This window comes from Sylvia atricapilla, chromosome 7 (assembly GCF_009819655.1).
Source record: "Sylvia atricapilla isolate bSylAtr1 chromosome 7, bSylAtr1.pri, whole genome shotgun sequence".
NCBI lineage: Eukaryota > Metazoa > Chordata > Aves > Passeriformes > Sylviidae > Sylvia > Sylvia atricapilla.
In genome coordinates, this window is record NC_089146.1 from 6789078 (window position 1) to 6816218 (window position 27141).

Consider the following 27141-nt stretch of genomic DNA (forward strand, 5'->3'; position numbering starts at 1 on the left):
CCAACACCCCAAACCCCCACATATGGAACATCCACTAGGCCTGTTCAATCAATAAAATAATTTCAAAATAAGAAAATAATTTATTAGTCTAAAAGGAGTGAATCCTACTGTACAGAATAAAAGAGAGATTTTACCAGAATGTTTTTAGTCAAATTCCTTTTCCAAAATGGTGACTTAAATCCAAGACAACAGAAAGAAAACCCTAAATGAATGGTGCAGCTAATGGAGATACAACCCCTTTTTGTCTTGCAGGATCAATCCACAGGTCACCTCTCAATTTGTCCGTACATCTGGTAGCTGACAAAAGTTTTATTGTTCCAATTAAAGAGAGGAAAACCTTGGTAGAGTGACCTTTTTTCTAACTGTTCCTACCCATGGCTTTGGATCTAAAGGAGATTGAGAAACAAATACCTGAATGAAAAAATCTTTTCTATTTTGTACGAGGTGCTCTGCTCATCCATGGCTGCTGGTTTAAAGGCAGAAAACCCACCCCAAAATGTATGTGGATATGTATGGCATAACTTATTTTCTTGGAATAAGGAGGAGCTAAAAGATTTCAACCTATTTGCTACAAAAGAAGGTCAATGATGGCTTCAATTCATGCTACTTCCAACTCACTACTGAAACATAAGAGTTCAAGGAGTAAGTTTTCCTAGTTGCTAAATGCTCAGCCTCTTCCTGCCCAGTCATTGTAATTTTTCACTAGCTTTTCTTTTGTTTATTTGTTCAGGTTTCTAAGTCTCAGTTACAGCCATAAAATCCTTTTGTCTGGAGGGAAATCAGGTTATACAGAGAGTAAACTTCTAGAAAAGACACATCTCTGCAGAGAAACTTAGCAAAAAAGAAACGCTGTAACTGAAAAAAATCCCAGGTCTGCAGCAGTCTATTTTAAGAAGCAGCGAATTAAGTACATAATTTAATTAGAATCCATTTTCATTTCTTGATGCTTCTTATTTTCAAAACGAGCTGTTTAAGCACTCCATGCTTCCAGGGATAATGCAGGGGCTTTCAGAAACTACACATCCATTTAGGATTTTTGAATACCAGACCTAATTAAGATTAACTTCTGCAAGATACAGTTATTTAACACGCTATAGAACAAGTTATCCCGTCTGTTAATACAATATAAAGTTTTATTAGACAAATCAGAGAGAGGAAATAAGAAAATAACCACTGATAAGAAGGTAAGGAGAAATTACAGCCTCTGGGGAATTACTGAGTTAACCATTCAGCAGTATCTGCTGCTGTGAAAGTACAGAACAACCTATTCCACAAGAACAGGACTGGAAAGTAAGAACTGGACTACAGGCTCTCAGTGCAAAATATGCAAATTGCAGTCATTATTTAGCAATTTTATTCATAGACAGAATGTGGTGTACATAGAGCTAAGCCTAAAGCAAGGCAGCTCAAGTCTGTTACTGGGCAGAGGGTGAGCCCTTGCACTGCTTTCAGCATCCTCGATTAGAAACAGTCATTTGATGGCCAAGGAGTGAAGCCACTTTGAGCCCCAGAGCTCTGAAGCCAAGGAAGAAGGCGGCTCACAGTGATACAGTTCTGGAGAACTGCAGCAGAGCTGCAGGAAATTTTCTTTATCACTGGACCAGTATGTTATTCATTTCCACAAGCTCCCCAAGGCAATAAAACATACATCCTATTCCAGAAACACAGAGCAGAGGAGCAGGGCCACTTTCCTCAAGTGACTTTTCTTACAAAGCATGTTTTGAACAATGTGCTCACATTGCTGGCTGGCTGTCAAGAACCACATTCTTTACCCATAGCCACACGAAAAGGTAATGTCTTTAGCTCCTTGCTGCTGCACCTTTTACATAATGTTAAATAAAAAAACCTGGGAAGTTCAGTAGATATTACGTTTATAAAGCAAAGTCTCTCTGGTTCTTGCTTGTCACCACAAATGAGAGAAACCCCTCTAATCAGTGGTGTAGCAGCTTTGTTGGCTGAAAACCAACTTACTTCGCTCTGACCTTAAGGTTGTGTATGTGTTATTTGTTAGGCATTTCATTAAAGATAACAAGCCCCAGTCACCCTCAAAGAGTCAAAGAGAAACACCATTACTTGCCATGGTTTGAGGAAAGGGCAGACACTGACAAACTCTGCAGAAATAGTGTTCAAGCTCACCAACAGGGAGTGTGGGATCTTAGACACTTTATGGCTCCTGAAGCACCAAAGCCATGAGGAGCTCCACAACAGGAATATCATTTTTCAAGCCTTACTCATGCCAAGGCATTAACCCAGGGGCAGAACAGAATACTTCCTGCCCAAGACTCCAACATTTCCTCGTCCTCAGTCTTGGACTGCAGCCCAAGGTTTATAACCTAGGTCTGGTCCTGCACAGGTTCCTCACTGGGACCCTTCCTACACCACCCACAGCAACATCTGCTCTTAACTAGGCACTAACAGAGTCTGAGGAAAAGGAGCACTTCTGGTCTGGGTTGCAAAAGTATCACTCTTTCAGAGAATGACATCTTTTTAATCTGTTCTCAGTGCTGGAGAGATCACTTAGCTTCCCACTGTCACTGTATTCATCTATTAAAAATAAATAAAGACACATCAAGCAAGAGCTGCTAACTCCTCTTTTAGATTTTTTCACATTTTTTAGGTTTCTTCCTTTCTCCATTGTCTCCTCAATACCTTCCCAATCCAAAAGATCATGTAGCAATATTTACAGCAGAATTTCTTTTGTCCAAAGGCAAATATAAAGCACAAAACAAGAACAGTATCTGTACAATTGTAAAGATATCTGCAGAATCAAATAGTATGTCTGTTATAGTCAGCTGCAGGAACAGCTATTATAACTAAATATCACTTACTACAAAACACAAAGTTCTGCCAGTGATGTTTCCTCTTATCATCTGGCACCAGTCTTGGTCACTGTCATAAAAAGGACGATTCCTTCTATGGCGTTGACAATTTCCCTTTGTACTGACTATAGTGCTTGACTAGGAAGAGCAAACCCTTCTGTTCTCCTCTTTTGCAACCATTAGAGGCAGAATTTAAAAGTCTGTTTAGTTAAATATCCCCACAGATTCTAATAAAATGCATAACACATTTAAAAATGGCACATACTTGAACTGGTGGCAGCGGCAAGCCAATCCCTGCTATAGATTTAATTTCAGACTGGATCATGCAGTGCATTTAATTGGTTTGGCTGAAGCTCCTCAGCAAGTAACACCAACATTCCCTAAGAGAAGACAACAGTGTAGCACCATTATTTAACTCTAGCTGAAAAGTCAACTGTAAGCCAACAGGACAAGAAAACTCTTGGGCAACCATAGCCAGGATTTTTTGAGAACAGAGGGAGGGTTTTGCATTTGACCATGATAATTCTGACTGTTGAGCCAGTAGTTTTCCATTAGAGTGCCAGAATCACTAAAAATTAAAGCTCTCAAAGTCTAAACAAATAAAGAATTTATGTCTTAGAGAGAAAAAACAAGCCTGTAAATTAACCTGGAATATTTGGCACTGGAATTAAGGTAGTTCTTCAGGAAATGCCAAGCCTGGTCAGAAACCAAGAAAATATCTTCCAACTCACACTGATGCAATGAACTATTTGGATAATTTGCTTTTTGTGCTTTTTATTTTAAGGAGTTCAGCTGAAAAGTTCCTGTATGCAAAGTTTTAACCTTTGAAGTTCCAGTTTATGTGTGTGCAATGTCATTTTCACACTAAAATGTAAATGCTGCTAACTTCAGTGTTTACCTACACTGTCACTGGAACTTGGACTTAAACTCCAGAGAAAAATGTGAGCTTTTATTTTCAACTAAAAACCTTTGGATGTTATTTCTTTAACAGGCATTTGAGTTACTTTTTTCATTTTTGCTCAGGCAAGTTAGCAGGAAGATCCCACTTTGTTCAAATAGGTCTCATGATCTGGCAATGGCACAAAATGACCTAAGCACAGAAAGGAAAAATAAATTTTGAAAGCAAAAGTAATAATTCTAACCCTTGAGATGAGAAGGTCCAGCAGACATGCTCAGTACCCTGAGAACACACTTTCTGCCTCCCCCCTCACTTCCAGCCTGGAAGGAAGGACAGTCCTAAGCCCAGGAAGCAACTGCAAGTGGGACATCAGAAGAGCACTGAAGGCTGTGTACTAAAGGAGATGTCTTTTTCTTAGAATTCCACTGCTGAGCAAAATCTTTGGTTTAAAGACCTGAGATAACAAAGATAACTCAATGCACTTTCACAAGTACACCTGATACCTGATTATCCTCACCCCATGTATCTTATTCCTAAAAAGAATCGGCTGCTCTTGATCCCCAAAAAGGGCTGCCTTGTTATGAATTCAGCCATCAGCAGTTTCTTCCCAAGCTACTGGAGGAGCACAAAGACAACAAAATTTTGATTTAGAATTAAAATTTTATTCACTTATTTTCTCCCCAGACAATGTCCAGTTGCTAATTAACTTTGCCAGATGTAATGTGAGAGCCACTGTCTAAAGCCTAATAGTGTTTCAGGTCAATCTACCAAATATACATCACAGAGCCAGACAAGTGTGCTAACTACAAAATAAAATAACTAGGCCTGAATAACATAACTATGTGCTGAAGTCGAAGTACCTCAAAGGCCAGCTGCTCAACCAGCAGTACAGCTTGAACTAGGGATTTTGGACTAATTCAATTTAATACTGTCCCAAATAATGTCCCCTGAATGGCCACGCAGTGATGGAGTGTATTTCCCCTCATGGTTAGCTGGCAAAATGCAGCTGATAGCCTACACATTTGAACAGACCAACTTATTGTCAGATATTTCACCTGGACTGGAATGAGGTATAACGAGTTATTAAGCACTTCAGCAAAAGGAAGACAAAAATGTATTCATGTCTTTTGCAACTTTCACTGTGGTGCAGATCTCATAGAAACACAAAAACGGAAATCTATAAAGATTAAAATTCCATAGTGACAATAGATTTGCCAGTACAAATCTGAAGTTATAAAACTCCTATAGAATAAGATGTCGTATCCAATAAACATTCCTACTTTGATTTCAGCTGCTTCAGTATGTCTTAATGCAAGTACAGTTAAAGGGCTTACTGCAAAAAGAAATAAAGCCTTTAAAAGAATTTAGAAGAAGAAATATGAAAGAGGAACTTGTGCCTTCTTTATGCATCAAGATGAATGCTTCGTACAGCTGCTCTGCACTGTAATCTTATCAATTCTTTTCTTTATAAAAAATAGGATCTTTCTCAAGCTTCTCTCTCTGCAAGGCTATTAAATCATGCCTATATACAGATTAACAACCACCTAAAGTGCTGTCTATGGATTTGGGAAGTAAGACAGCCTTTAAATGTGGGTAGGCTGTACAAATAGTGATGATTTACCATGAAACAGCTTTCAGTCACAAAATGTCAATCCAATAAAACTTGATTTTCCCTGGGAATATACCAATGGAAAGCTACAATCAAATCTATGCAGAAAGCCAGAGCCTGAAGACATATGCCAGAAGTACCAGTATCATTTAGGGTTAATTACTTAAAAGAGAAAATGGTCTCAGACAAGTACTCCTCTTGCTAGTGTCCTTTTATTTTGCCCTTTTTATTTGGTGACTTATAAAAATAACATTGGCTGCAACATGAGAAGTCTAGACTCTCACCTGTCACGGCAGAATAAAATTCTGAAACTGTTTAAAAAATGAAAATTCATTAAATACAAAACTCATCTCAGTAATTAGATAAAAGTCTGCAAGCTGTTATTGCTTATACAACACAGAAGATTCTTTCCTTCTTTCAAACCTCCTTATGGACTTGTACTTCAGCTCCAGAAAATAATAACTTATCCAAAGTTCCAAATGCTTTCTCCAGTTAGGTAGTTCCTTATCTCAAAGGATGATTTGTCTCCAGCAACAATCACTGGCCTCTAGCATGGGCCATAGTTATTTTACATAAAGCTGTAACAGGAGAAAGTGTATCAAGTACCTGAGGCTTCCTCATTCTTCAGCATTTTGTGATATTACTAAAACAACGTGAGACATTTCCTGTATTTGGGGCTTTTTTTAGTATTTAGATTTCTAGCATTAGATGATGAGCAGGCTTTAGAAGTCACTGAGAATTACAACAAAGCTACTGAAAATCAGGTGTCTTTTTGCCTCCCTCTCTGCCTGAATCTACTGCTAGAACTCGAAAATGTAGAAATCCAGGTATGACTATAGAGATAAAAATGGAAATTATCAATTGTCTGCCATGGCCTAAGGCTAAAGTGAGAAAAGGGAAAAAAAAATCATTCTAAGATGGAAAAGAATGGGAATTGCCACAGAAAATGCAGTGCAGCCGACTCCTGTGCCCTTTGGGCAGGTGTCTGACATGGAGAGACAATTGTTGTCAGGAACAGAGCAGAGTTAGTGTGACGATGGAATGGGGACAAAAAAACATGAGGCAGCCCCCTGCAGCTGGAGACTGGCTCACAGCACCGATTTCCTTCACTGCAGCTCAAGGTGGCAGCTCCTGCCACAGCATTCCACATTTGCCTGGCAAGTTTTTGTGTCCTTACTCTTAACTCCATCTCTGCAACTCCCGTGATCTGAGTTGCTCCTGCTGGACAACACAACGCTTAGAACATTTCTAAAACTGACCCAGCTACTGCTTCTGCTCAGTTTGAAGGCAGCTGTGCTGGAGACCTTCCTTTTCTGATACACATATAGATGAGGAGAAGCAGAATTGCTGCCCTGTCAGCAGCACCTCTGCCGGCAGTGTGACACCTGTAGGTAATGCCTGAACCACATACAGAGTGCACTGTGGTCTGTGCACTTCTCTGCCTTTTTGGGGTGGGTGGAAAAAAAAAAAAAAAGTGTTTCCTCTTAATGACCTTAGTAACTTCTATAACCTTGTTTTACTTGGAAATAAAATTTGTCATCTTTTGATCTCTGAGGGTGTATTTGCAGCTTTCTCTGACATGAAACAGCAAAGGAAAATCCTCTAGTGACTTACTCTAAATCACACTCATTCAATATGCATTTGCTCTGCTCTTTGTATCCTCTGTCTAAACTGAATGAACTTATCTTTCTGATCTTTTTTCAAGGAAATATTTCTTCTTTAATCCCATTGATTTTCCCCTTGCACCCTCTCTGACAGTAAATAAACTGGGCACTGTATTTAAGGCAATGCATGCCTCTAATGAAAGTACAAAGCAAACCTTGTAACTTAATTTCCTGACATTCTTTCATCATTGCAATATAAAATAATTGTGTGTGTTCATTCTGTTTTCTTGATAACATCTTCTAGGAGACCCCAGCAGTGTTTTGCCACAACTGCTGTTTCCTTCTACCTTATTTTCACACAAATCAACCTTGAAAAATTACTTGGGATTGACTAACACTATTTTAAACCTTAATTCAAATATTAATATATTTATCACATGTTCATTCTTGGAGGGGTTGAGGGAACACTTTATAGACTTCACAGAATTTTTTTTTTACCAAGAAAACATACCCAAAAATTTACACAGATTTTTTTAACCTCAATTACATACTAAGCATCTCCAAAGCATACAATGTAAAAAAATAAATCAATTATAACATAGCATTGCAATTTATAAATGAAGAGGTGATCTATTGACTTTCTTAGGTGGGAGCAATAGACATTATTAAAAATCAACAATGACTACAGTAGAAAAAAAATGCACGAAGACAGCCTGTTGCTCACTTAAGAACATTCACTAATGTAGCTGGAAAGTAATTGGAAGTTCTTCCAAGACAAACCTGTCTGTCTTCTACCAGCCCTTGCACTAACAGAATCTGACAATTTACTTAATTTTAGATTTTTCTTTACTTGATGCAGGCAAAGAAGGATTAAAACACTTAGACATTGGACAGAAGAAACCAATGCACACACTCAGCATAAAGGAGACCTAATAACCCTTCCTATCTTTTAAATTCCTTTGCAGCCTTCTCTCTTTGTGGAGTTCATTCACAGAACACAAACCCACTCTATTTTTTCTCTTCACTCCTGCAAAGCTACTTTTCTATAAATATCTGACAGACTTTTAAAGCAAGGCTATCCCCATCACCCATAAAAAAATAAGAGAGATGAAGGAAATGCTTGACTTGACAAACTTGGGTTTTTTTCCACAGAGCTTGGAACTACATGGCCCAGAAAGAAGTCACTGCAGTCTGGCTTGGCTTTTTTTGTAGAGTTATGAATAGTTTCACCTGCTGGTAAGAGAAATGCTGCTGCTTCACACCTACTCAAGTCTCCTCTCAATTTTGGAAGCAGTTTTGTTCAGACTGAAATCTGCTCCACAGGAAAACAAATTATTTCAAACCAATAAACAGCACAAATAAAAGTAGCAAAGGAAGTAGACTTTGTCAAGTTTCATTAAGGTATTTATAGCTGCCAATACAAAAGCCAGATATGATTTCTGCTTAAATCTTGGACAGAGAAACTTGCTGCATGAAAAGCAGACTATCAAGAAGGTTCATTTCCTTGAAGAGCTGGGTATGAGCTCTGCTGCATCTATTTCCCTGTGAAAATTGACTCCTGTTTGTAATAGCTGGCACTGAAAAAACAATAACCTGCAGTGCTTTTCCCATGAAGTTGGTTTTGATTTCAATAAAATCCAATTTTGCCCTACTACCAAAGCCCGAAATGAAAATGTATTAGTGATCCAACAGCTGCTTTTTTGTTTGTGTGCTGAATAGTGTCCTTGAATGGGATAATATCCAGCTTACAGAGCAGCATATGACATACAATACGTGCCCAGATTGATCACCCACAATTCTGTTGATCCTCCTTTATTCCCATACACCTTCATACAAAACTTCTTTTTCTGACTGATTGGTTTAGGATAAACAGTGTTTCTCCCACCTGAATTACCTCACTTACTGCCTTGAGGTCTTTGTTTAAATCCCTTAGTCATTTAAATCACACAGCTTGTTGCACTGGATCTTTGAGTGACAACAGAAATATATTACCAGAGGTCGGCAGGCTCATGACTTTTTCTGTGTAAAAAGTAATTTCCATGAGGTGAACATAATTTCACCTTTAGCTTTTTCAGTTAAGAAACCAAAAAGAAAAACTAAAAGGCTTCATTTCCTTTGATGGAACTCATTGTTTTAAGAGTCAAGTTTAATTTGGGGGGATTTGGGTGGGTTTTTTTCCTTGTTTTTCTTAATATTGGCCTATTGACCTTAAGGTGACCTGTGCTACTGCTAACATCTGTCCAGAGTGGGTTAAAAATAAAAAGAAATTTCTCAATTGTTTGTGGGTGATCAAACCAAAAATGAAATTATAGAAGAGGCTGGGGATGACAAGGAAATGGCTCAGTCTATTTTCATTACACAGATTAGTAAAAAATTTGGTTAACAACAATTCCACCTTCAGGAACACAAGCTGGAAAGCCCAAAGTAAACTCAAAGGCCAGCCCTGCTGCATTTGTCAATAAATCCAAAGGCACAGGCCTTCACTCTATAAACGGAATTGCACCTGCACTGTTATTAGCCAGTTATGCAGAAAAATGTACAGACACAGCAAGTAACACCTCTGTCAAAAAAAAAGAGAAAATTACAGCTCATGCAACAAATACTCTCCATTTAGGCAGAACTACTTGCTCTTCACTTATTTCCTCACACGGTTGACAAAAAAATAAGGAAAACACCCTTTTCAGCCTCCTGTCCATGTAAATGTAAATACCAGGAGAGACAGGGAAGTGCCTGTCTCCATGGGCTGAGTACAGGATTTCCAGATGCTGTGCAGGAGGCATTACTGAGCCATATTTGCCATCCATTCTATCTCTATATTCAGGGTGTGTTTAAACTCTGGCACTGCAGCAGTGATTACTGGATGAACATAAATCCACTAGTATTCCTGGGCAGGGAAAGCCAGGCAGTCTCAGAAGAGCCCTTAACACATTTCTTCCTCTCAAGTAAATCCAGTGCAAGGATCAACAACTCTTAAGAGAGAGCCTGGATAGCATACACAGTAACTGAATTTTTGTAGAAAGATTAAAACTGAAGCACAGAATAATTTCTGAAGACTCACTGAAGCGAAGGGTAAAATGTTGTCACTTTTCTCTCCAATCAGATATTCTCCCTTCCAGGACAATACAACATTTTTTCCTGTTGAACAGTTTTTACCTTAGGCTTCGCAACATATTTTAAGGTTTCATATATTTTATATGGGTTACCTGAAACGTTCTGGCTTACAATTAAAAAAACCAAAACACTCCCAATAAAACAAAACACCCACCACTCACAAAAAAGCCCCCCATACAACCTAACAAAAGCCCCTTGTTTAAGCTATATATAAATTTATGGTACTGTACAGAGTACTAGAATGAAATTCAGTGGGCACTGGCATAATAGGACATTTTGCATTCAGAGATCTCATGCATTTGTGACTTCTGAAATATTTTCTCTGGGAAAACCAAGCAACCTGAGTTCTTAGATCCTCGCTCTTTCAAAAGGCCAGTAATTTTGTTGCTCTTTCCCAGTTCAAAACCATTAATTATTCCATTAAGGAGACACTGGATCAAAAAATGCACCAGGGACTTATAAATCTCAGCCATGGCTGAGTTAAGTTTAAGGATGAAGACAGATTCTGTGCTTTTAATCAGTAAAAATACTTCCTAAAGTATGGAAAACCCACCTATGAATCCAGAGAAAATTTGGCACTTCTAAAAAACTTTTATTTTTCTCCCAGTCCTTTACTTCGAGTAGAAGGCAAAACCCTGCAAAACTTACACTATTTGTAGAAACTGCATCTCATGAAGCTTCCCCTCATGCTCTCTGATCATGTCCCTTCATACTAAATATTTCTTCAATAAAACAAATTTAGTGTTATACCATACATCATATACATCTTACATACCGTGTTACTACATTTTTGAACCAAGGTTAAAGATGAAAAATGTGTGTAACAGCAGCTATGCAATTGTCACAAATGGTCTCACTTTCAATAAACACAGAATCCATTTGTGAATCCTGTCATGGATCTAAACACATTTCCTTTAAATACCTATAGGTGGTGCTGAAATACAACTGTTCTTTAAAAAAAGCCACCATCACAAAGTAACCGTAGCAGAGCTCCCCTCTAAAAAGGGTTTTGCTTCTGGTTGTGTAGATTTACCTCAGGGAAACACAGCTGAACGACAATTCGAGTGCATCGTAAGTGCTTTCCTCAGGTATTTATCAGAACAGATTTCCCTCACGTGGTCATGACGCCTTACAGCCAAGGCTGGAGTTGTAAAATACAAGGTTATGTTTTAATTGTTGGAAATACCCAATGAAAACAACAGGGCCTGTGTAAATGGAGCTGTCGTGAACACGGCACAACTATAAAGGAAAAGAAACATTAAAATGTTTCACCAAGAATTTCCCTTTCAGGTTGCACGGTTCACCCTGATAATCATCAATTTTGCTGTTCAGTATAAATAATGACAATGAAGCTACTAATAGTTGTCTGGGCATCAGCCCAGTTTGAAATGAAGCAGAACTAACCGGCCTCTCCATAAACATATAACAGAAAAGAAAAAAAAAATTGTCAGACATAATTAACATGTGGCAACATGATGATCAGCACCAGATGAATCCATACTTCCTGGTTTTAAAACAGACGTAATAATTTTATAGAGAAATTGAAGTGCTAACAGTTACTAACATAGTTTATGGTAAAAGCCATAGCTTGAGCCATTTCCTGTAAAGCTAACACTCCACAATTTCTAAATTCTATTCAGCCTTGTAAAAGACAACACTTGAGGAAAGAAGTTACAATAATGAAAGAAACAAATTTAGTATTCCTATAATTTTTAAAATAGAAATAGTGCACAGTAAAAAAAAATTGTGCCATTAAAAATTTGTGTAAATCATTAAATGCTTACAAAGTTTTTGAATAAAGGTTCATGCACATCACATAAAACATGAAAATTAAGAAATTTAGTCCCTGAATACATATCTCTGTCCATGTTACAAGTCAAAACATGCAGAACACCAAACTGCCTCTCATTTTGCAACATAAACTGCAAGACCCAGAAGTGTTTTAGCTCAGTTCATTATAACACCCACAAATCACAGAAAGCTCGGTTGTATCCCCTCAATTCTTCTCTCAGCAAGAGGAAAAAAAAATAAGACTGATACATTAAGTTCCTAAAATAATAGAAAAAATTTCTAAAAGCAGCATAAATTTTGATATTTATTTACACATTCATTTAGTTGCAAATTTAAGCTACTTTCAGAAAACAAACAAACAAAAATAGCTTGCATGGGAAGTAGAGGAGCACATCACCACAGGATGCACATCATCCTTTCACTCAGCATGTTCTTTTGACTAAGATGTAATCCATGTTTTCTTTTTCCCCTCCACCATCTTCCAGGCATCCCAGCTTCCTTGTAGCTAATTTGGAGTTTTAAATGCAGCATAAGACAACTAAGTTACAGTGAAGCAGTGCAGCACACACAGGTTGAAAATAGGATGCGAAATCCACAGGGACCATGCTGCTGCTTCACAGCTGAGGCAGACTCTTGCTCTAGACATACAAGGATATTATCTGCAGGTCTAGTTTTGAAATGAAAATATAAATAAATGTCAATTTTGTCTAGGCCATCTCACTGAAAAAATGTCATGAGCCTGCAAAGGATGAGCAACTCAGTTATTTCCTTTGGAAAATTCTGACCTATATTTGTATCCACCTCTCCTCAGAGTTCTTTTTGAATTAGAGGGCACTGGCAGTCTTCAGTTTTGCTTTCTAATGTCTTCCTGACCTTGGGTCACATATTTAAGTAGGAAAAACTGGATTACAAATTAGTAGTAGCAGAGAAAATTAATTCTTTAGAGAAACAAGAGAAGCAATGTTTGGCACCTGTTTTCTGATATTTGGAAAACTTCTATAAACATAGAAGTGAGTCTAAAACTGATTTAAGTTGCTTAACGAAGCTGCAAGAAAGTGGAATTCCTTGGAATAAGAATACTTTTGATCTCCCCCAGCAAAAGGTAGACAGCCTAAATCAGACGTTGTGGTTAATGCTTAAAATGATACTTAATTAAATCTCTATTAGGTGGTTTGATTACACAGGGAGTATTTAAGCTAACATGAACAAGTCATTAGATTAGATAAGGGAGCATTATTTGGCAACACTTTGATTGATTCAAGCTGTTAGGGAAAGGACTTCAGAACTTAAGTAGTACAAGTACAGCGCTACTGAATGCTATGACACAGCTCAATCATTCCATAGGCAGGCATTTGTAATGGTGTATGTGTATTGAGAGTGCAGCTCAATGCTGCCTCTAGAATCAGAAAATCTAAGACAAAACTATTCCATAAAAAAGTAAATTAAAACGCTACTGACTCAGAGTTGCAACCCAACTTGACAGGTTCATTTTACAACAGGCATACTCCAAGGCTGCTCCACTTGAAGGTTTAGTAAACTAATCACCATGACCTGGTGGGTGGTGTGGCCACACCTACCCACATGGGGTAAAAGATGCTCTTGGCAGGGGAGTGGCCACTGGGTGATCTCTCTCTTCCCACCCAAACCATCCCACGCCAGGCTGGAAACCTGGCTCACTAATGTCTTCTATCAGTTCAGCAATAAGCTGGCAGCCACGTTCCAAATCCACCCTAAAAGACAGCGAAATGCCCAAACTCCTCATTTGGCCCATTCTGTGTACCTTGTCTCTGACAGGGGACTACATCTTGTATTTCCAGATACGGTCAGGGTGGAAAAACAAAACATCTGGCATACACGTAGCTGTTAATCTGAGAAGCTGAGGGGAAACAAGATAGTAACTGCAACCAGATTTGAGCCATCAGCACTGAAGCTTCATCTAAAACCCTTGCTGGTTTTCATGTTCTAAAAGAACTAGTGATGTCATTTGTCAAATATTTGCTGCAGACAGCTCAGACAAGATATTTCATCCACTACTTTCTTTTTCAGCGTCCTCTGAGCCTGCTTGCTCGTAGCAGGAATGGAAGGAAGCTCTTACTCTTTCTGTCTCCCTCTCATACTGTGGGGCTGTCACTTCCCTTGCCCGCCTTACTTTGCCTGGTTTGCCATCCCTTGGGGAAAAACCTGCCTTTTCCTCGTCCTAACAATGCAATACATATTTCCTAGGGGGATGCTGCATTTCACAGCTCAAATGTTTATCACAGTCTAAAAAAACTCTCTGCCTCCAACAGGTAGACGTCCTCCTACATGTCCCAGCCTCCTACACCGTGATTTTTCCTGTTTCCAGCAACCACCCTGCTGTCCTTCTCACTCAACTCACTAAGTAAAGATAATCAACAGCCTTGTTCAGACAAAAGGGAGAGGATCACGTAGCCAGTTGATGAAAGAATAGGGATTCTCTCCCCTTTCCCTGACAGCGAGTTGCTGCTCTGGCTAGGCTCCAGCAGCATCACTTTCAGTTTCCTTATTTCACAGCACATCTAAATTCTCCATTTACCTTTAGTTAACACCTAATTCTCAATTTGCAAGCCCTCATCTACCACTATTAAATTCTTGAAAAAACAAACCCCTCTGTTTTAAATGCAATTGCAGCGGAAAATGACCAGCAAACCTGCCTTTCTCACCTTCTTGTTACCTCTTGCATAATAACTACCTCAGTGGTTTTTCGAGACTTTTTCCCCCCTTAGTGCTTTCAGAAATATCATCTACCTTTTCTGCACACCCCCATTCTCCAGAGTCACTCCATGACTATGATCAGCAATAAAACCTGAAAATAATAAGTCCTACTCCTCCCACCAGCCCTCCTGCTACCCTACCTACACACAGGCTGTTTATAGACGTCAGCTGCTCAATCAAGGAATCTCTCTCAGCTGGTACAAAAAAATTTATTAAAAAAAAAACCCTTTATTAACTAAGAGATATAAATGTTGTGCCATTTTTTTGCCAAGTTCACGCTGGCTCACGATGTTATTCATGGCATGGGAGTTGAATTCCCATTACTCAGGTGGGGGAACACCAAACTGCAAGAACAACATGCCACATTTCTAGGAGAGGCTGCTTGACAATGAATCCTCTTAAACCACTCCACTAAGTCCTTACAGAACAAAATAGGCACTGTTCACTACAGAACAATTTTACCAAATTAAAAAATGGAATTTATTCACTAAGTTACAACCCAGACAGATTTTACTCCTATCCAATGTGTTAATCTCAGGCTGAAGTTTGAACTCTCTTCTGAAACAACTTCCTGGCCCAAATTACACTTGCTAATGGCAAGGCAGGACAGCACAAAAGTCAAAGAAAGGCTAAAATTGAATTAATCGTATTAATTATCATAGCAATGTCCTAAAATGCATAGAAAATTCTACTCTTTGACTGTAACATAATGTTGAATAATGTTACTGCTCGTACTGCTGGTGAACAAATAACTCTTTCCAATGCTCATGTGCCCTTTCTCTGAAAAGCCCTCAAAAGGCTGTCACAAAAAGAACACTAACTCTAAGTAAGACAAAAAATGTAGCTAGCTAATAGCGGCAAAAAAAACATACTTGTTTTTCTTTGTACTCTATAAATCCGTGTTTTAGTTAGTCTGGCCAACTTTGGTATCTAATTCTGCAAAGCACTGGCATCCTAACTGAATAAAACCCCATCAAGGGAGAGCAAAAGTAAAGATTAGTCCATATAATCAGGCCTCAGGGTTGGTCAAAAGTGTTTAAGCCCATGTTTAACAATTTGTGTGTATTTTTATTGAGGGGGAAAACAGGTAAAGACAAAGGAACAACCACGAGGCTCACAACTCTGTCCAGCACGATTCATGAGAACTCTGCTAAAATAATCTGCCATTATCTAATCATTTGTTCTTCAGTCACCACAAAGAACAAGAGACAGTTTAAACAGCAGTGACTTTCATAGGCAGACTGGAGGGAATGGGAATTTCATGCACTGCCTTGGAAACTGCATAGGAAGGAAAATTTTGAGCCTTAAACACCTTGTCTTATCAATATTCTACCAATGGTTTTAATTCTACTCTTGGAAAATTATAAATGCTTCACTCTATTCTATTGACTAACTGCATACAATGCACAGTTCTGCTAAAGACACTCAGCATTCACATCTAGTCTTTTAGGAGTATGTAGGGAATAAAACTGCCCCTTATATTGCATCTGATGGTATAAGTGAAATTTTCATTCACTTTATCCTTTCCCATTAACCCAGCCTGAGGCCAGACTGCTGTAGCACTGTGTTCATGAACACAAAAGTTACTTTATTTACTAGAAACGACCCCCAAAGGCCTCTTAAAGCTGTTAAACTGTTCAAATATTCATGTGGGTTATTGCTTATTTTTCTCTTTTTTCTTCATTATATCGACACCTAGACAAAAAGGCGTTCTTATACTCAAAACAGAAACCTTTTTCTTACCTTCAAGGAGTTTACTTAGCAGTTTACTTAGATGGCAAACAGATGCCGCTACCCTAATTTATTCATAACACACTATGATGGTATCTAGAGAAGCACAGAGCAGACTTGTGTGGCTTCTACCATCCCTTATCTCTGCTGCAATTCATACTGTTCTGCTTTGCAATACGCAAGGAGCACTTCGGGATGCTGGCAGCTACTAATGAAAACATCTCTCTCCTCCTCCTCCTGCCTCAGAGAAGCTAACAGCTTTCATGAGGCAAAAAGCAGAACAAAAACATTCTTTCTGTAATCACTTCATTAATAGCTTATTCCCAACCACACAGAGTTCTGCTCGCTCTCCTATCAGGATGCAGCAGATGCTACAACTCCAAATTATTCAAGAATTTGATTAGTTACTATCCTCATCAGCTGAGCCACTGAGCACAAGCAGCAAAGTCTGTTACGGTGAAAAGGGGCAGCGTAAGTCGCACCCGGCATTTGCAGTGTTTCAGAGAGCCTTATTTCCCTGCAAACCTGACCTGAGAACGGCACGGGCAGCTCCTGCGGCTTCCACGGGCTTCTCCCATCACGGGCTTCTCCCATCGGCTGTGGCTCTCCCAGCAGCTCCTCCACGAAGATGTGAGGAGCGATGAACAGCACTGGGCAAAGAAAACAAACAAGGCAGACTTAAAATTATGAGTAAAACTTATTAGTTTTTCCATATGCTTAATAAAAAGTTGATGGCCATATTGGTAAATCACTTTTTGGCCCTACTCCTTCCACAGGACTGGGTTCACCTGAAAGCGAGAACCGCTGGACTTCGAGCCGCCCTCGTGATGAACTTAAACTAAGAAAAACAAACCAACGAACAGACAAAACACCCAAACCCACACAAGGAACACAAACCAAACTTTTTTTATCGGGAGCTAGAACACGAACCATACCTTTCCCTCGGGATTTAAGCGCAGCAGCTCCCACAGAAGCCGCGGTGGCTGGAGCCGGCTGTAGGACTGAGGGGAGAGGCCGGGCCCCTCCTGCCTCATATAAACCCCGCTTGCCCCTCACCTGACATTAATTACTGCAATTAAGGACTGCCGTTAGCCCGGCCCGGCCAGCGCTGCCCTGCCTGGGGTAGAGAAAAAGGATGGGCTGAGCCCGTCCCTGAGGGAGCGCCACAGCCCCCGGCACAGCGGCACTGCCTCGCCTCTACGGTCTGACGGCCCGCAAATCGCGGCCAATAAAGAAAAAAAATTAAATAAAAATATATATTAAAAAAGCAAGGCAGAGACTGCTTTCTCTGCTTTCTCGAGGGATTAAGGGTTACTTTCCAAAGAATCAAGGTTTCAAATATCAGCACAGAACCTGAAACCTGCGGAAAAGAGGTTTTACAGGGAATAAGAGAACCAAGAACCAAGTCGCCGTGCCCTCACCGCGGCTCGGTGTGACTTATCCTGATGTTACCGCCTTCAGCTGAGTGTCTGAGCCATAATTAGCCACCTGACAGGACCCCAATTAGCGCAGCCCTGCCCCTGAGCATGCCGCAGCACACAGCCGCTCTCAGGTGACGCCACTTACACAGCGGACTGACCGCAGCTGGTGTGAATGAGACAAGTGCCCTGATGATTGCGTTTCATACATTTCTTAGGGCTCTAATAACAGCTCGTTATGTTCATAGTTGCAGTCGGTTGGGCTCCACTATGGTGGAATGCTCATGACGTGCTCTGGTTGTTCAGAGTGTTCAAGCACATCCTGATACAGGCCAGCTCTGATTAGAAGCAGATTAGTGGATGATTATTCCAGAGGTAGTTTAATAAGATTCAGTAGAATTAATTTCATCCAGTTCTTCAGCTACATGTTTAAAATCCCTTTAGCCCTTATTGCTTCCTCCATTTTTAACAGTGCTCCTGGGCTTCGTTACTTCTCCTGCCTATGCAGGATGATCCCCAAAATATTGGAGATGACATGAGGCAGACAATTGCCTTGTTCACTCAATTCTGCTTTTACTCTGCACCCTCTGGTCTAATCTGCAAAGAAGAGAACACGCAAGTGTACCTGCTCTTGAGCAAAGGCTTTATCGCCATGTTCACAAATAGAAATATTTTCAGATTGTTGAGAAGATTTTGGTGGGAAGCTGTGCTTTGCCTCCAAAAGCAGAGTTTGGGTAAGCCATTGAGGTTTGTCAGTGAGAAGAGCCGAAGGGTTTGGGTTTCCTCAGCAGAGTCCAGAAGAGTTTGCAGTGGGCAGAATGGTTGAGCAGGAGGAACTGAGGCTGTACCACTGCGTTTGGGCAGGAAACACTGAGTTATTCACAAAAGCATTTGAGTGACAGCTGGTACATAACAGACGTAAAGAGTATGGCGGCTGATTCACTGAGCAAAAAGGGCTGAAGGATCAGATGAGAAATCCACCAAGTCCTTTGGGTGAAGGAGTAGCATGAAACAGAGAGACCCTGAAGGAAGAGAAGTACGTGGAAAAGCAAAAAGCTGAGGAAAATCTTTAGTGAAAAGCTGAAAAAGAGGAAGGTTAGGGTGTGAGGGTAGGTATAAACTAGTAAGTGTATGAGGCCGGAGACAGGATGAAGATCCCAATAGGAAATGCCAAAGCAGCTTTGTTGACCGCTGCTGACAGTTGCTCTGGGTGCTAAATAAAATTCACTAGAGCTGAGTCAAGGGCTATACCTCATGGTTTGAGACAGGTTAGAAAAAAATAGTGCTGCATCAAGGAAGGAAAACAATCTTCACAGACTTTTCAAGACCACCTGGGAACAAGAGTTTTGAATTACACATAGAAAAGCAATAACTCCTAAAAAATTGAGAAAGCAAGTCTTAAGCTCCCAACTTAAACCTTTTTATTACTTTGTATCCTACAGCACAAGAACAAATACGGGACTGAGAGAAAACTTGTAAGAAAATAGAGCATAAAAGTAGAAAGGAGGTCAGACTCAGGACCTAAGGAGCTCTTTGAAGGACAGAGCAATGTGGACAGCGGGAGAAATGCCTCTTTTTTTATGCCTTGGTTTTGCCTGTTTTAATGAGCAGGGCAAAAGGAAGACTCTGGAAGGATGGAAGAAATTCATTCCTGTTTCTCCTTCTGGTATCACCACTTCCCCAGACCTAGAAAATTTGCTTAGTCGTGGACCTCTGTTCTTTGCCTTGTTCCTGGTCAGAAGGTGAAATTCTGCCCTGGGGATTCTGCAGCTGCTCCCAAGGGTGAAAGAGTGGAAAACACTGTATAAGCAATAAGAGGAATATCTTGATGGCAATAATCATATGATTAAAAAAAAAAAAAATTCAAGCAAGCATTTCTGGCAGTAATGCACCGGTGTAATGGATTCCTGATTTATTTACCATGCTTGCTACTCACTTTTAGCTCTAGCAGCAATCAATAATACGTCATGCACAGCCTCCATACAAATTCTCCTCACAGTGACCACATTCATAACTAGTGTTTGTTTACGGTCATATTACAGAGATGTGAGTAAAATATATTATGGCATTCTTCATAAAGCCTGTAGGCCACATAAAACAAGTATAACTCTCAGTCGTGTCACTTCCCATAATTCAGGCTCTGAAAAGCATGACAAGATTCATCAATTCTTGTTAGTCCCAGCACTAAATAATGTATGAACATATGAATAAACACAACCAAGAAAAAAAATCCAGATTGGTTTTGTACATGCAAAGTACACAGAGTCCTAAGAGCTTTATTAATTTATTTTCTCTATAAAATCTTACTCAATTTGTGCTCATTCTGTTTTCCCGATGGAAACCAGTGGCATAACGTAATTATTTTCAGTCTGGCCAGAAATTTACTGAAAACTGTGTTACCAACCTGGTTTTACACCCAGTGTAATCCTCCTGTTTAATTTGAAGGTATTTTTTCTATGTTTTTTAAACCTCTACAAAGAAATGCAGGGAAGACTAGCAATGACGTCTGCAGTAGCAAGGGAGTTGCCAACACTTTCCTTTCTTCAAATCAATTGCAAGTTTGATTCCACAGTCTTAACATTCTGCTTCTTAAAAACTGGTGGGTGTCTTGAGAGGTATCTAATGAATCCCTAAATGATATTACAACCAGGAAAGGTTATCAGCCTCCAGCATTTTGAGCTGGAGCATAACAGTCATTTTGTTTCCATTAGATAGAAGACATATCACAGAGCCAAACTGTTAAAAAGCCACTAAACTCAATCAGCCCACACATTATCCCAAATCTGAAAAATCTATGTAGCTTTATGCTAATGAAATGTTCCTTAATGCTGATATCTTTGTAGAAATACTACTGTGGAAATAAAGGTAAAAGAATGCCATAATGGGACCCAGATTGGTACTAAAATGTAAGGGCTATTTACTAATAAAATACTAATAATGTCACATGGAAAAGACTGAGGATAAACCACTTTTTTAATGTATTTATCCTCTTCTATATGTGCAGAGCTCACCATCAGAACAGTATGATCAGAGTAAAATGGAAATAAATATGTTTGTATCTGCATTCATTCACCAAGCATTTCCTAATTATGTGACACTCTCACTAAGCTGGCTGCTTTTGCTGTGTTTGCTCGTTTTAATTTCACACAAAGAATAATAAATACAAATGATCTCTTTCATATTCCTTCCCAGCATGTGTGACTATTACTGCTTTTACTCTGAGAATGTAATCTCTTCCAAGAGAATGCTAGAGCCATCCATATAATTCACTGGCAGAAAGATGAGTTAATGTTTTTATAAAATTACTTGGCATGTGCTATAAAAACAAGACCATCTAATTTTGTGATAAATACTATCTACAAGAGGGAAGAGATGGAACTGTCTATTTTCATATCATGTTTTGACACAGCAATGAAAAAAAATACTAAAAGATGCTAGACTTGCAGTTTTAAGGAATAGAACTCTTCTGTCTGTGAAGATGATGGAGGGGGAGAACCACCCTGTTGTCACAGTACTCCTCATACTTGTCTAATTAGTTTCATAGGAGCTATTGATAACACTTTAATTGTTATTATTTTCCTGTATAATTAGACTATCTATATGATGGATGAAATTCCAGCTGTTACAGAATTATTCATTAATTCATGTACCCAGAAATTATTTTTTTTCATAGCATGAGTTCTAGAAATGAACAATTGCTTCATTAATTGCTCAATATTTTTTTACCCTTCCCTTTTCCTTGACTTTATTAGGTAATGCTCAGATTGAAGGAGGCCACTTTCTAAGGGCTCATCCCACCAGCTGACCAGTTCTCTTTCATTGTTGGCTTTTTCTGAAACAACCCCCAGAGGAGGCCTGTAACTGCTGATTTTGAGATGTTTCTTGGTTCCATAAAAACCATTTGAGATAATGTGGAACTGGGAGCAGCTGATGGTGACAGAGCTGAGGAAAATTTGCATTAAAAGTTTGTTATGTATTGGTAAACTCATGAAAAAAAAAACTTCTGTAGAGTTTTAATCAAAGATTGAGTGACAATCTATTAAGGTACATCTTTTGAATAACTTTTAAAATACCCTAATGCTGGTATAACTTGAAATGCTTGAGGAGCTTTCTGACAGTAGCAGAGAAGTGCAGTATAATGAGTACAAATGGGTATGCCTTTGAATTTATTTGGTATGAAAAATATTGTGTGTAAATTTCATTTTCTAAAGTGATTATCAGCTACTAAATAACTATGTGAAGCAAAGAATTTGAAACTAGGACAAATGGGTAGCTAAAAGTTGTGCAAAATTGTTCAGCTGTTGTAACCCTGAATTCTGCCTAGGCTGAAGCAAACCTGTAGAAATGCCGCATGAAAAGAGCAGCAGCCATCTCACTGTCCACAATTAGAAGATAAGAATGATCTTTTAAAGCCACCTCCAATGACCATAATTCGTGACCAACGCAAAGTTCCTCTTTTGTTGTATTGGAAAACTGTTTGCTTCAAAACAAAAGCCAAGAATTATTGTATTCTGTTTCAAGATGACAGATAATGCAGTGAGTAAATCATTATTGTGGTACTCAGGGTGACATCAGAGACTAATTAACTGAGATCATAACTATTTCGTGTAGGTTAAGACAGACGCTTTCTGCATTTTGGTTTCTTTTTGACACAATGAAGACAATTCAAGCTTCCTAATTTTGTACGCTATTATTTGGATAACTAAATTAAATATTCTATGAAGGAAAATGATAGCAATAAGATAGTGACTGTTATATCTGCATTAAATTTATAGAGGATATGCTGAATTCAGATACCGAGACTTTTCCTAATCTTCCATGAAATCATATTGTAATTTTTCAAGGGCACTTCCTACTCCAATAGCCCAATGAGTAGCATAAAAACTTTGCTCAGCTGCTCCCAGTTGAGAATTTCAATTGACTGTGTATTGGTTAAAATACTTTTAATAAGCACAAAATACTTTATTGTGTATTAAATTCTGTCCAGCTTATATACGACTAGAAGTGAGCACAGTGACATGGAACAAAAATTCGGTGAGGTAAAAAAAAACAAACCAACTTAGTGATAAGAAGCATTACATGGGAGCCAGGCTACATAGGAAAGGAAATATATCCATGCATCAGTTTTGTCTATTTATTAGAGCATGCATCTGTGTTCTATAACAGAGCTAAAATTGTAGGTGGGGGAAGAGAAGTAGAGTGTTATTGGACAAAGTTTTGTGGAAATAAGCTGCAGAAACAGATTAAGTCTCAAAATGTCTCCAGTTCTTCTAAGGCTAATTTTAGGATGTTCAGTAGCTTTTTCACTGCTTAAAGTTCACCCTAATATTTTCTCACTGTTAATCTCTTCCCATATTTTTATGGGCTTCTTGATAGTACCTGCAATCATTGATCCTGGCACAGGGACAAAGGAACAAGAGAAACTGTGGTGGTTTCCATTGCCATAACCACCTGCTACCACCACTATCTTCGCTGGCAATGCCAGTTAAAAACCAAAAAAGGAAAACACTGACTCAATCTAGAGATTTTCACTTCTTTAAGTAATTTGCCTTCCATAGAGCAATAACAAAACATCTCCCTGTGTGGAGATCAATGCATTAATAAAAAGAAAGAAAGGAGCAGAAAAAAAAAATCAATAATTTGTGGTTCTTGCTACCACTTTGTTGCCCCAGCTTGTGCTGTGTACAAATAGGTCAAGCACTGCTTGTTATCACTTGTATTAAAGCCTAGCAAGTTCTCTTCAACAGAGCTTCTAATTTCTGGGACTCTTCACTTATAATTGAACTCTTTTGATAAGACAAAGATTATAACCAAATGAAGGGCAGGAAACAAAGTAGAATTATGTCCTACACAGGGAAACCCTGTTACAAAAATAGTATTTACTGTAATTATAAGGAAGATGTAGTTACTTGTTTCTTAATTTACTATCCTATTGCTATGGATTCACTATCCTATCCCAAATGAATAGAAGAAAACAATTTCAGAATTTTTTTCTTATGGAATAGGAGATTCACCTCCCATGACCAGATTCAAAAGTAAAGTGATCCTCTACTTCATACAATAAAGAAATAGCCAGTCAGAATAAAAAATATAGAACTTTTTTTTAGATCAGCATGAGGAAAAATCTAGAATTTACCAAATATTTGTTTCCACTCAGAGTCTATTTCAACAAGACATGACTGATACTATCAGATGAGAATACAACAACAAAACAAACAACCTTTTTCTCTTTTAAAAGACTTTCTCTTCAAGTATCCACATTTTTGCAAAATTCAATCCAAAATGAATTCTTCTAAAGTATCTCTAAGCACTTAATGAGCATCTGTAGAACAACCATTTTAGTATCTTGACAAAAATCACATAGTTGAAAACTCTGTTCGTGCACCAACAGCTCCTCCCTCAAGCCACCCAGTCTTTTACCTTTTTATTATATTGAAACTGTCTGGAAAATCATTCATTTATAGACCACCATTTGCCCTGTGACTGCACTTATCCAATACAAGATGTTTCCCCAGATAAGCAAATGCCAGGCTGTTTTTGGCAACAGACCTAAAAGCCTCAGATTTCAATTTTCAAGCAAAGATTTCATATTATTCATTGTTATGCAAAAACCTTAATCCAGCATGGATGTAATCAAAGCATCTTTGCTGGTTTTGAAATGGATGCAGGGAACGATTATGTGATGATTAGTATAATTTATCTTTGAGAAACTATTTCAGATTAGGAAAGGAAAACACAGTTACTACTGAGGCAGTAGCCTGAAAGTCACAAAGAAAACAAAATGTGACATGGTTTGGGGTTTTTATGCTTCGATCTTTTATGGCACAATTACTAAGCCTGTACTCCCAAGGGGCTCTTGTTACCTGAGAGCACTAAATTTCTCTAAGTAGAGGTAACACACCCTGTGCCAAACCAAAACACCCTCTGTCAAAGACATATGCTGAGCCTCCAGCACTAGTTTCCACAGGAGTTTTCCTTGCTTTGTTTCAGCATTTTCCTGAAACTGGTTCATCCATCTCTTGAGAGCTGAAGACTTGAAAACATTTAAATAATGCCAGTTCTGATAATGCCTTGTTGCAGTTTCAGCCCAAACACGAAATGCCACAGAAAGAAAATACACAGAATATCATAGAAATACAAAATGTTTTTACTGCTGTTATTGTACTGCTTGTGTCTCATTGTTACCTCACTAAAATATGCAAAGCTTACAGTACAGAAGCAGTTACACAGAAGGAAAGTAGCTACCCAGTAAATACTAAGGAATTTTACTCTTTAGCATCATAGTTACTAAAGAAAAAAAAATACTTTTTTTGTCTATAGAAACCATTCCTTAGCACTGAGATTATAACTGAGCTCTTTCATACATGGGACTATTTCCAGAAAGATTTAAGCAACTGGGGAGTCACTCCAATTCAAAGACCTTGTACATTATATACTTCCCCCCTCCCATTCCTTTGAATACCAACACCAGCAGCTCAAGGAATATTTTCATTCCTTTCATTATCTCTATTTGTGAAGAATGGCATTTATTTCAGAAACTGCTTAGAGATAAAGCTGAGGCAGCTCAACCAAAATAATCCCAGAAATGAACACAGGTGCAGGTTTGAGGGCAACAAATAGCTCAGGTCCAACTTTTACTTAAAAATAAAAATTGAAGTACATTTTGGTTTAATGAATGACTCATTTGTGATTGTGAGATCTGTATCTCCCATTTTGCCATAATTTATTGAATTATTGTAGCTAAATTGCTTTCAATTTTACTGCTGCTGTTTACTCATCTTTTTCTCCTCTTTCTCATTCTCATTTATTTAAGACTTTAAAGGCTCTTAATGTGGTGTAGCCTGAGTTCTCAAAGCTATAAAGCTTTCCATTATACTTTAGTACTGTAATAATTTTTTAGAAAAGAAAAAGTAATTTTAATCAATTTCAATTTTCCCTCTCATTTGGCTCCTAACTGATTTATTCTTGGCCCAAATTTTTTTTTTTTTAAATCTGTGACATGTACTGAATTGGGTTACATAAAAAAAAAAAAAAAAAAAAAAAAAAAGATTTTAAAGAAACACTTTAAAAACAAAATCAATTCACTGACACAGCACATTACCACATTCCAGTCTCAACAACTATTTTGCCTTTCTAGATACATTCTATACATGTATTAGAATACTGTAGTCCTCATTTTCCATCTTAAACTTTTAAATAACCTTCTCAAGAAGTGCTAAATTTTGTTAGTTTCGGCAGGAGCTTCAACTGAGATGTAGATAAGTTACAAAAAAGCGATCAAGGTATCAGAAAAATTGCCACCATTATATTTCCAGATAAATTAGATGCGAAAAATCAGACAGACATTCTTTTTTTTCCCTTCCTATTAGCTTAATGTTTATTGTTCTAAAACATAGGTTAGCAATAAGGCCAGTCCTGCTGGGCATCCTGGCATGAGGGAAGGTGGGTGACATTGTTACTCTTAATCCATTACTGTGTAAGTAGCAGGATGAGGCATTCTGCTAACATTTCTTCCTCATTCTGAAAATCATTGATTTAGAGCTGCTTAAGATAATGATGCTAATGAACATTCTTGGCATAAGCCATATTTATGTTAGAAGGGATTTTTCCTCATTTTTGGGTTTCAGTGTTTCCATGATAACCCTCATTTAGGATTGGAACGAGAAAATCTGTGACAACCAGAGTGGGTGGAACTAAACCTCCTGCTCACAAACAAAAGTAGAATATTAAATTCAAAATGCTTTACCTTAGACAACATACAGGGCAAAACATTCTGTTTGTCATTACACTGCTCCTTTAAAGCTACTTTTTTGTAAACTTATGTAACACCTGTGTACAGTACACATTTGGCCTTATAAAATATTAATCACAGAACTTACCTTTTGCGCTGTGATACTGATGGATGCTAACCAAGGTCAGACCATACATCACCTGTGCAAAATTCTGTCACCTGATTTACCTGAATAAAAAGTTGAGAATCTAAAGACCAATTTGTTCAGTTTTAATAGAAGAACACCTAAAAAGGTAACATAACATCTCAAGATAGTATTTCCTGTACTTGGCACGCATACATTTTAGAAGGACAGAATAATATCTGCCTGTGTATCAGAACATGATTCACTGCTAAATTTCCTGAAAACTACTGCTGATCCATTTTATTGCAAAAAAATAACTCCCTGTCATTTTTAACTTTTTTTAGATTTCACTTGCACCCTAATGGAGATCAAAAATTTAATTGCTCTAGTAATTGCAACCTTGATCAATAGGAAAAAAATCTGTCATTTACAAATGTTTTTCTTTATTATACACCAAATTAAGTCATCCTCATGTTCTGGAAGGTGTCAGTCTTTTATCACAAAGAAGAAACTGATCAATTAGGTTTGCCTGTAGCTTTCAGATAGTAATTATACTGAAGTATTTAATGTAT